Below are 12,912 nucleotides of genomic sequence, written 5' to 3'. Positions count from 1 at the left end.
AGTCTGCTTATCGAGGACGATTCAGTACTCAGACGGCCCTGCTTCGGTTGTGTCATGATATCAGGGAGGCTGTTGATGGCAGGAAGGTGACTATTCTGATATTATTTGACTTCAGTAAAGCCTTTGACACGATACCTCATTCAAATTTACTCGCCAGACTACGCAGCTTTGGATTCTCTGAGCATGTTTTGAAGTTCTTTCATTCGTACTTGACTGACAGATCCCAGGCCTGCATTGACAGCTCTGGAATCTGTTCAAATTGGGCTAAAACCACATCAGGTGTACCACAGGGATCTGTACTTGGCCCTCTTTTATTCTCTCTCTTCATCAATGATATCGGAAGTGTTCTTTCTCACAGCAAACATCTCGTTTTTGCAGATGACACACAAATCTATCGTAGCTGCTATCCTTCTGATATCGTTGATGAAATAAATACAATGGCACAAGACATCCAAGCAATTTCAAACTATGCTTTGCGAAGTGGTTTAAAACTAAACTTGAGTAAATCTAAGGCTGTCATTCTTGGTAGTAGCAGGTATGTCAACAAATTAAATGTAGACACCCTTCCTGTTATTAATATTGATGGAGTTAACCTTCCCTATGTGCATGATGTCCGAAATCTCGGAATTATGATGTCGTCTAACTTATCGTGGGCTAAACACATAAATAGTATTTCGAGCAGGGTTAATGGAGTGATGTATCGTCTTCGATACCACAGAAATGTATTATCTACTGAGGTAAAAACCACAGTAGTGGTCACACTAGTCTTTCCAGTGCTTGACTACTGCTGCTTGGTTTACAATGATCTCACAGCTGATCTAAATACCAAATTGGAGGTTTTGTTGAATTCAGGTATTCGATATATTTTTAATTTGAAGCGTGATGAGCATATAACTCCTTATCGAAGACAGTTACGATGGTTAACAGTAAAGTCTCGTCGACTCTATTTCATGGGCATCATGGTGTATAAAATATTGTGTAATCAGGCTCCTGCGTATTTGATTGAACTCTTCCCTCGAGCAAATGCATCCTTTAGAACTTCAAATCGCAGAGAAGCTGATACGTTCTATATTCCACCACATCGTACCAGTACTTTTCAAAACTCGTTTGTCCTAACAGCTATTTATTTCTGGCATTCTCTACCGATCTTAATCCGCACTTCAACTTCTCTGAACATTCTCAAAGCTCGCCTGTTTTCATATTTGTTTGATGAAATTGATGGGTCAAATGTCTCTTTTTGACAAGCGTAATTACGAGAACTGATTTAGTATATACAAACTGATATACATAGTTAATGGCTCTTTCAATTCCTTCTGTATACCATTGTGTACTGCCTGTAGTTTCTAAGCTGCTTTTATGTTTTATGTATTATTTAGTTCGTTAAATTTACTTTAAATTTACTTTATAACTTTATTTTTGTATTTCTAGCCTCAAGGACTTGTCCAAGGCTCAATAAATGTATCAATCAATCAATCAATCTCTCTCTCTCTCTCTCTCTCTCGCTCCTCCATTATATATGTTGTGATCGTAATTTTTAACATCTTCGACTTTTGTCACAAAACTCTCCATCTCTTTTCCGCCGATTCCTTATTTTGAGATAAATCCCGTGGGCGCCAGTCGCTGAGCGACTCGACGAAAAAGAGAAAGAGAAACTGTTGTCCGGCTCGGCTGGCAGCGGGATGGGGGTGGGCGAAGGGAAGAATAACTTGGAATCTCAACTCACAATTTAACGTTATAATTTAAAGATTAGTTGAACACTTCGTTTATTCGTCTATTTAATTAATAAGTTTTTATATTGCTGGTGAGAATTTTAATGGGACTATCACGCAATTCGGGGGAAAACGTCGCGAATCACATTCACACACGAATCGGGATCCTACACACTTTATAATCTAATATCGAGCTCGTTTCATCCTGTCACAGGACTACTTGTAGTCAGAGAATTCTTAGATGGACACTCACGATGTTACAATTATTTACGGGATCAAAAGAAATCACCGAGCCCCCGCTAATCGGTTACTCGGCCGAGCTGTTTTCCCGTCGCACGCGTAAGCGAACCCGATCCACTCACTCTATCCCACTCAAATTCACTCAAATATTCCCGACTTTTTCCCCGCGAATCCTCGCACAATTATTACGACACGGAGAATTTTCGTGTACGGCCACGCAAGCTACACATTTACTCGACATTATTTTAATATCGTAAGACCCACTTCACTATACCGGAACGCGAGAACGAACAAAAAAGAATACAAAATCTCAACTTGAAAATCGCGAGGCGAAGTCGTCGCCGTGACCGTATTTCTCGAGAGGTTTCAGCTCTTTAGACGGGATTATTTAAATTATTAAACTTTTTCGATACGTCAATTCTCAAATTCGACACGTTGACAATAACAACGGGAAAAAATTCGCGAGAGTTCAAAGACGGTAAGTCGTTGAAAGAAAGGGTGAACTCACAGATCACACTATGGCTTTCGGGATCTCCATGTCTGGCTTGCTCGATACTTCACGAAAATCTCCCAGATCGATCGACACTATACATCATTGGCCCTACCTCCCCTCCAGCCTTCCATACGTTAGGTGACAGGTGTATCACTCCAAATTTAATAATGGGCGTTAGACGAGGCCCCACAATTTCGCGGGAACCATTAACTAATTTTTCGGATGTTTAGATAATACCCCTGGCCCGAATAAAACGTAGATTATGTTATTTGATGACAGAGGAGAGTTTCCCGATGGTTTTCAACATTTTCGCTAGACATAATCAGGACGATGTAAATTTTATAAATGGGTTCGACGCCCCTTTTGACGGGACTCCCCTGAGTTTTCGGCACTGCTACGTTGATGACTCCTTACAAGATCGGAAATCTCGATCTTCCCGAACTTTCCAGCATATGTCAGAGCGTGTATCGTGAAATTGTGTGTGTGTGTGTGTGTGTGTGTGTGTGTGTGTGTGTGTGTGTGTGTGTGTGTGTGTGTGTGTGTGTTGTCCGGGACGTGTTTGTATTCCTGCGTACGAGCCCTGCTCGAACTACGCCGACGTTTCGAATGTTCTGTCCCTCAGATTATAAACTTTTTTCCAAATTCCCATCCTCCTTGTCAATTTCACAGGACAGCTCGCATGAAAACAAATAAAATAAATCGCTTGGCAGAAATTAAATGTTCTCAGAAAAATTTCGACTCTATAAAGGCTTTGTGGAGTGGTTGCGTGGCCGAAGTAAAGAGCGAGCAAGACGGCCAAACGTTTCCCGGTGTCTCACTCTAGATAAATCTTATTTGTGACAATCTCGAAAAATAAAAATTGTCACAGTATATGTATATAAAAACCTTTAAAATATTTAAAAAAATGAGATCGTTCTCTAACGTTGCCAAATACAGTCAATGAAATACGGTTCCTATATAGTTATCACGCCTCTCAAAAAGAAGTGAAATCAGTAAATATTAAAACTTCAAAAAGTAAAAAAGGCACGCCAAGTATTAAAAGGTCACGACCGTAGTTTTAAAAATGATTTTCTATTTTTGCATTGTCAATAAAAAAATATGAAAAAAATATTAACTATGAAAAAATATGAGATCTATTGTAACATATACAGTGAATAAATTACGTTTCCTGTAGGAATTCAGAATTTTGGAAATAAAAAAAAAATGAGATCATTTTCTAACGTAGCTAAGTAAAGTGAAAAAATGATTTTCTATTTTTGCATTGTCAATAAAAAAATATGAAAAAATTATTAACCATGAAAAAATATGAGATCTATTGTATAACATAATATACAGTGAATGAATTATGTTTCCTGTAGGAATTCAGAATTTTGGAAATAAAAAAAAAATGAGATCATTTTCTAACGTAGCCAAGTACAGTGATACAGTGAATGAATTACGGTTCCTGTCGAATTAGTTCATGTACACTTTCAACCCTAATCACTCACTTCTTCAGGACAATTTTCCAGCAAGCGTCACAGAGCAACAAAGGTTTCTAGAATGATTCTGCAATTATTAAGAGATTATCATCTGCTTTCATGCTAGCTCAGGTTATAAACTTAAAACATTTTACACAATATAATACAAGAACCTTTTATAAAGAAAACCACAAATACGCGTACAAGTGCTGCATTGTATCTATACGATGTACTGCACAAATTCATTGTCAACATTATTACACACAAACTTGGCGTGCATGGTTTTCAATCGGAAGCTCGGGAAGAGACAATTGTTCAAATTTACTATGAAAACAATAATTAATTAGTATTGTATGAACGATTGTGAAAAAAACCGATCCCCCAATAAAATAAGAGAGGCCCTGTTATATAATGATTTGGTAAACAATATAGATGGGTGAAATTTATGGATAAAATTGAACAATCAAACGAACGGATAAAGAAATGAAACGAATTAATCCCTTTATATGCCTTAATCTTGTATGGATAGATACGGCCATTCTTTCATGCGCATACGCATTCTAATTTATTCACGCGTCACTTTCACTCATTTGTCCGTACACTCATTTTTTTACCAAATGGACAGATGATTGGATGAATTACAGAAGTACTGATATGGGTGAACAAAGGAGTAAGCTGTGTAAAAATCAATTTGAGAAAAGAAATCTCATTTTGAATAACAAGCATGTGGAGTAATGAATTTATCAGTCGAACTAGTCGAGAATGGCTATTTTTCTTTATGTATATAGCGCGGGATCTCACGTCGAACTACTCACTAAAATAGTTGGATGGAAAAGGGATGGCAAATTAAAAAACAATTTCATAGTGGATATTCAAGTTTTCTCTAAATATATGGTCGGATGAGGCATTCCTTCGCCGAGCTTCCGATTGAAAACCATGGACGCCAAGTTTGTGTGTAATAATGTTGACAATGAATTTGTGCAGTACATCGTATAGATACAATGCAGCACTTGTACGCGTATTTGTGGTTTTCTTTATAAAAGGTTCTTGTATTATATTGTGTAAAATGTTTTAAGTTTATAACCTGAGCTAGCATGAAAGCAGATGATAATCTCTTAATAATTGCAGAATCATTCTAGAAACCTTTGTTGCTCTGTGACGCTTGCTGGAAAATTGTCCTGAAGAAGTGAGTGATTAGGGTTGAAAGTGTACATGAACTAATTCGACAGGAACCGTAATTCATTCACTGTATCACTGTACTTGGCTACGTTAGAAAATGATCTCATTTTTTTTTTATTTCCAAAATTCTGAATTCCTACAGGAAACATAATTCATTCACTGTATATTATGTTATACAATAGATCTCATATTTTTTCATGGTTAATAATTTTTTCATATTTTTTTATTGACAATGCAAAAATAGAAAATCATTTTTTCACTTTACTTAGCTACGTTAGAAAATGATCTCATTTTTTTTTTATTTCCAAAATTCTGAATTCCTACAGGAAACGTAATTTATTCACTGTATATGTTACAATAGATCTCATATTTTTTCATAGTTAATATTTTTTTCATATTTTTTTATTGACAATGCAAAAATAGAAAATCATTTTTAAAACTACGGTCGTGACCTTTTAATACTTGGCGTGCCTTTTTTACTTTTTGAAGTTTTAATATTTACTGATTTCACTTCTTTTTGAGAGGCGTGATAACTATATAGGAACCGTATTTCATTGACTGTATTTGGCAACGTTAGAGAACGATCTCATTTTTTTAAATATTTTAAAGGTTTTTATTGATAATGCAAATATAGAAAATCATTGGAAACTACGGTCGCGACCTTTTAATACTTGGCGTTCTTTTTTTACTTTTTGAAGTTTTAATATTTACTGATTTCACTTATTTTTGAGAGGCGTGACAACTATATAGGAACCGTATTTCATTGACTGTATTTGGCAACGTTAGAGAACGATCTCATTTTTTGAAATATTTTATATTGATAATGCAAATATAGAAAATCATTGGAAACTACAGTCGCGACCTTTTAATACTTGGCGTTCCTTGTTTACTTTTTGAAGTTTTAATATTAACTGATGTCACTTCTTTTTGAGAGGCGTGACAACTATAAATAAGAACCGCATTTCATTAACTGTATTTGGCAACGTTAAAAAACGATCTCATTTTGTTTATATTTAATAACAATTTACAAGACGGACGAAAACTGTTTGATCGGTTTTATATCATTTATAAATTTACACGGTATTTAATAACTAGCAGATATTTCATAGCAGTATGATTTTGAATACTCGGCGTACGTTTTTTCACCTATTTGCAGTTTTCATAAAAAAAATTACTATCGCGTGCACATTTATCATGAACTGAGACTTTTATTAGGAAGGAAATTCGAACAGTTTTCTACAATAGATTATGCCGAACCTATTCAACCATAAAAAAAAAAAATTACACAGGAACTCAGAGCGTGAAATTATTACAAAATATGATTTATTAATTATAAAACAAAGATTGAATATTCGGTGGTAACATTTTGCAAAATAAGTTATCGATCGGAAATTATAAAAAATGTAATGTACAATAATATTGGAGACAATAACTTAAGCCAACACCTTTAACGCTTTCAAACGTAAGGAACTTTAAAACGAAATATATATTATTTTAATTGAGCTATGGAGCTCAAGATCAGAGAGAGAAATAAAAAATAATTCTTCTCGGTCATTTGAAATAAGCATAGTAGCCATTCACGAAAGATTAAAATCATGAATCAAACATAATAAAAATTCCAAACGCGTGCATATCCTCAAACCTCTAATTCTTGATACTTAGCGTGTCGAGCCGTTATCATGTCTTCGATCAATGAAAGCTGCGGCTGATAATTTTTTGGAATACGCCACTTAGGATCCTAGACCTTCACCCGTCGCCTACCCATTAACGATGATTATTTATAACAATGGTAATCGAAAATCAAGAGAACAAGTCAGGCTCATGCCTGAACGGGAATGAAATTGGTCCTGTTGAGCGATGTACCGTGGGTTCGACAGCTCGGGATGAAGGGTTTGCGTTATCAACCCAAGAGTAATGATTTTCTTGAGATTCCCACGCTTCCTTATCCAGGACTAAGGATAAGCGCCTAGAGATTCCTTCATAATTATTGAGCCGACAATGTTTAACAGCGCTTTGTTCAATAATGATATAACCTGAATCTTAGAGTCGCCAGTACGTAATAATAAAAATTCACAACAAAGTTGATAAAAAATAAATACGCTTGCGTTTGGCCCTTCTACATATATGAATCTGAGAAAAATTCTTTCTTCTTTCTCAAATTAAAAAATTATGTGACATTATAATGCACATGTACATAAAAATGAACATTAATAAAAAAAAATGTATTTTCTAATTCCTTAATATGCTTACGGTATTCGCAAGGTTTTCTCATATTGCCGAAGTACATTTCTAATGCGGTTGTTTATAAACATTACAAAACATTTTGGAAATAAAAAGACAAAAATTCAATATACAGCATGTATAAAATAAATAGCCCCACATTTTTCATGTGCGATGTAATATAGTTACTCCCTTAACACTAACTTAACATTAATTGAACAGTTCGAACTTATCATGAGTGACTAGGAATTCTTGAATGACAGTCAAATCATGAGTGACTAGGAATTCTTAAATGACAGTCAAAGTTTAATCTCAGTTCAATTTTTTACTTATGAGTAGATAGATTCAACGTAGATTGATTCGAGTGTAAACTTGGATAGGCATTGGAGAAAACGGACGTTAGACACACGCGCACATACACACACACACACACACACATACGGATGCGCACATTCGTGCACAGAAAGTAATATTTTGAAATAAAAAAAAAACCATTTAAAGTATAATAGAAAATTAATATAATATGTAATTTTGATTGATCGTTTATGAACCTAGTTTTCTACGTTCAGATCGAAGTTTCTGAACTGAATTAAGAGATTCCGATCCATTTTGGATAAAACAAACCATGCAGTTTATCTTGAATTGAAAACTTCGACAATTGTCTATTATTGCATTTGCGAGCCATTAAAATTCCATTATACTTTTTCATGTTTACAAGGAGCATGGCAAAGAGACAAGAATAGCTATCAAAAAAGTAGCGGTACCCTTGAAAGTAAATGGTAACATTTAAAATGCAAAAAGCGTAGTAAACGACTTATGAATATATATAAAACAATGCTTCTAGGTCATTCGTTTTCCAGCGAAAACTAATGATCAGATGAACTTTCAACGCTGCAGATTTCTTGGTGGTCAATTATTCAAATAGGCGTAATAAAACCGGTTTTTGATGCACTAGGCAGAAACGCGCTGGAGCTGCGAATAAATGAGTCCTGAAATAATCAGCAATATAAACATGCGAATTTTAAAACAAACCATACTAATTTTTTCCGGCTTCAAATTCGCCGTGATCAAACGTGTTGAAGCTTCGGAAAAAGCGCCGTAAAATTGTTATGTTAAAAATCTGTAACATATAAGTAGTTATTATAACGATACTTGATCGGAGTCACGATTTATGTAGAAAGTTTTTGTAAGAATAAAATGTAAACATCTTTACCGTTTCGTGGCCAACTTCGCTTCTCGACTTTTGAATCGTCAACACTGATCCAACCAGTGCCCATATCTCGCAGCATACACGTGAAATGTCCATGCTGAATGTTTTCCCCGTGGTGAAAAATTGCACTGATAACTTTGAATTTATCCTGATTAATTCGAATAGTTGAAGTCGGTATTGCTTTAATATTACATTTCTTCTTTTCTATTTTACCATTCCTCATTTCGAAGAGTAACAATTTGACAACCACAACAGCTTTCAATGAAGAATATTCAAACTTTTCAACTACCCCTAGTGTATGACAATCCGTACAAAGTCGATTAGTTTTTAACCATTTTTCCACATTAGAATTAATAAGATATTGCAAATCGAAAGCCGCTTTCCGAAATTTCGGCACTACGAGAGGAATAATGTTATTTGGGTTAAGATCAGTTGTTTTGGAACCACAGCTACTACACAGTGATACTGAATTTAATTGATGTTTTACAACATTTCTAAGAGCGATTAGTTTTCTACAAAGAGAAATGAAAAACACGCTAGGATCTTGTTGAACTTTATTGATGAATGGCTCTCCAACAATTCCTCTGATAGCAAAGACATTAATGATTTCATCATCAATTATGTATGCTTGAACAAGAGATCTGAGGCTGTAGGGTTCTGATGAATCCATCAACATAGCTTTTCGAATATGAGAAGAATTTATCATACATTGAAGAATAACATTTGCATAGCAAGAAAAATCATCATTATTAGCAAACCCTTTCACATGAATTTTAATAGGGTCATTCTGATTGTTGTCAGTTATCTCTTGGCATTCTAAAATCCTTGCTGGCACTGCCCACAGTTTATCATAAACTTTTGGAATACGTTGTTTGGCAATGCTGATTGCCACGAGATCGGGTCGATACAATTTGCGCAAACGGTTATACTCAATGATAGCGTTTGCATTAGCCTTTACCGAAGCTGGATCATAATTAATGATATGCAAACCTTCAATATTAGTAACGCGCGATAAAGCAACGTAAATTTGCCCGACGATGAAAATAGTTGATCCAACTTCTACGAGAGCGTGTTTCAAACTGAGACCTTGACTTTTATGAATGGTCATACCGTAACTGAGACATATGGGAAACTGCTTTCTCACAACAAACGCTCGATCCATAATTTCGAATTTAACGCTGGAACGTTCCAAACAGTATTCCAACCCCGATGACAATATTACCTGAATACTTTCAACATCACCACTTGTTCCATGTCGATTAACAGAAACAATTTTGCAGATTGTACCATTCACGAGGCCCAAAGTCACATCAATGTTTCTCCGTATCATTATTCGTGCCCCAATTTTCACAATTATATCTTTAGCTAATCCGGCTGTTTTGGAGCTACCTTCATCATCTGTGCATAAACTTTTAGTTACTTTTTTATTGAGATAAGCTGGACAATCTACAGTATCCTGTGCAACGAGATGTATCTCCTCCGAAGGAATTCGATTTAACATTGCTGCATTGAGCGCATCACATTGATTAATCTTCGGGAGTAAACAAACTGTATCTTGGGGGAGCTTGCACATATAATCACATAACTCAGATAAACGACCCTCGATATTTTCAGCTTTGAACTGTAATTTCCGAGACTCCAGAATTTTCGTATCCGAATCTGTAACCGCGCCTACGCGAATTCTAGACAACATATCCCTGTACATAGTATCGTCTTTCTGGCGCATGTTAATTCTTAGCTCGTCATAGCAGAATAATTCCGTCCATAAATCGAAAGAACCCATCGCCCCGATGAATTTTTCAATTTTATCGATTGACAACTTAACAAACACTGGATCTTCGTGTACAGGTGGAAGCTGTAACAAATCTCCAAATATAAGTACATGTTTTCGACCAAACCAACCATCTTCGGTATCTTGAGTATTGCATATTCCTGTTAACCGTAAATTAATGTACATGAGGGTCACGTTGGAAATCATAGACACTTCGTCAATGATTATCAGAGCCACATTTTTTAATTCAGTTCGCAACAATTTAAGAGCCGCATCAGATAGCTCTCTATACTTGGCAGTATGACCATGTTCAACTGGTAATTGAAGAAAACTATGTACAGTTAAACCATTGATATTGAATGCAGCTATTCCAGTAGGAGCAGTAACTGCGGTATCCTTTTGAAGATGTTTCTTAATCCACGCTCGTATGGTTTTTATTAGAAAACTTTTTCCGGTGCCTCCCTCTCCGCTTACATAAAGTCGGAGAATCTCATTATCTGAAAAGACAGCTTTTGTGACGCGGTCAAATATACGTTTTTGATCTGAATTTAATTCTGCTACCATCTGTGTAATATCTTCAACATCTATCATGTTAAGACCATCTTTATAATCCTTTACAGCTTTTTCTACTTCAATGGGAACGCATTCCAATACATCATTATTATCAAAAGATTCATCTTTGTTGTTAGGACTATCTTTCAATAATAATCTGTCTACATCTTCATTGACATACTGTATTGCTTGCTGAATTTCTTCGATTTTATCGTGATACCTAAGTGCATCGGCAAATTCAATCTGCATTGATGAAAATGCTTCCGCATAAGTATCTTGATTGTTTCGAAGATCAGCGATATCCCGCCACGCTTTAAATAACAAAAGCAATGTATAATAATAACGTTCTGGCTCGGTCTTGACGTTATACATGTAATGATTTATAAGACATGCCCGGGAACGTTTTTTCAAATATGTCGATGGACCAATTTCATAAACCTCCGCGATTGTTTTCGGCTTTATTTTGGTGACATCATACCACCTGGCAAAATCATAAAGATTGATGGATTCTAATGCTGCAGGTCGGTTTGGGTAATATGTGTCGATAACGGAAGGGTAGAATAAATCTGTTGATTCAGGATCAAGTGATTCAATATCTTTACGACTTTTCAATTTCCGCTTTCTAATAATACTGACATCCAACCATTTGATAGTAGTTTTTGGATCAGTCCCCCACAACGAATGTCCAAGAATACTATCGGCTGTTTCGAGCGCACCGCATTCGCGATGACTCAATAAACGCATAGCCCAATTCCAAAGACAACTCACTAAAGATTTCGAGGAATTAATTATGTCGAATGGACCTTGGAAATTGCTTTTTTCCGCTTTCGAAACATATTTCGTGACATACGCTGTTAAAACAGTAGATTGTTCACCAATGAATTGAATATCCATATTTCCTTCCCACGCACAAAGTATGGCTGGATTGTAATCATTTATATTAGCTTCAGCCTTACCACGCGGTAGATCGTACAATCGACTTCGCGATTTAAGTTTTTTTCTACCAGCGATAGAAACAGCAACATCGCGTAATTGAAAAGTTTCGGTTAAAGGACGCGGATGACCAAATTTGCAGCGTCGAGAAAATCCGGTTTTTGTTTTTTTACTTCGTAAACAATAACTATTGTGAATGTGCTTCTGATGTACGTTAACTCGTCGATATAGATCGGGTGAAACATTTTTATCAGGCATCCTACATGTGACATATTTCATTATGAATGAAGTGATTTCATCGCGTGATGACTTACCAATAACAGGAGCGTCCTTAACCCAAAGCAATAAGTGAAAATGTGGTGCGCCCCTTGTTTGATACTCGAGACGCCAAAAATAATGTTCAATTTTACCCAGAGGTTCAGCAGATGAAGTAATAAAATCTAGCATACCTTTGAATTTAATATTCATAAACCGTGATGTCGATATTGGGTCATTGACAATGAGTTCCATCGGATTAACTTTTTCATTGGCCGGAACATCATTTACCTCACGGAGATATTCGAATAAATCGTCCCACAGCCATTCACTTGGACTGATAGTCAAAAACCAAGTGGCAGGGCCGTATTCGCGCGTCATTGCTTTTAAATTACTCCTCGGTATTTTCCAAAATTGTTCAGTATTACGCAATCTAGAATATATTGAATTCAAGTTGGACTCAAGTTGGTCCTTCGACAGTTGATCCAAATAACTAGCTGCTGTATACTTCACTTTGGGATTCGTTATATTTAGTTTGTGAAATATTCCAGCATTAAGCTGGCGTTTGTAGTTATCGTTTAAAGCATAAAAGAGATATTGAATGTCTGACCGATATTGACGATGCTTTGACATGAACCGAGATTTCCAATACTCGAAATGCGTAAGACGTACAGATCTCTTTTGATTTTGACCGTTTGTACCATAAGGATGTAAATGAGGAAAACATTGGCAATCTAAATCAGGAAGACGTTTGTCCAACGGAAGTTCGTTGACTTTTAACATTTGATAAAGATCCGTTGCGGTTTCGTTAATCCTTTTTTCGTGTATTGGACAAATAGTATAGGGATGATAAAAACTGTCCGATTGTGACTTCTGAGTCAATATAGCTCGTT

This window comes from Venturia canescens, chromosome 11 (genome assembly GCF_019457755.1).
Source record: "Venturia canescens isolate UGA chromosome 11, ASM1945775v1, whole genome shotgun sequence".
In the NCBI taxonomy this organism is placed as follows: Eukaryota; Metazoa; Arthropoda; class Insecta; order Hymenoptera; family Ichneumonidae; genus Venturia; species Venturia canescens.
Note: the sequence above shows the minus strand (reverse complement) of the source record.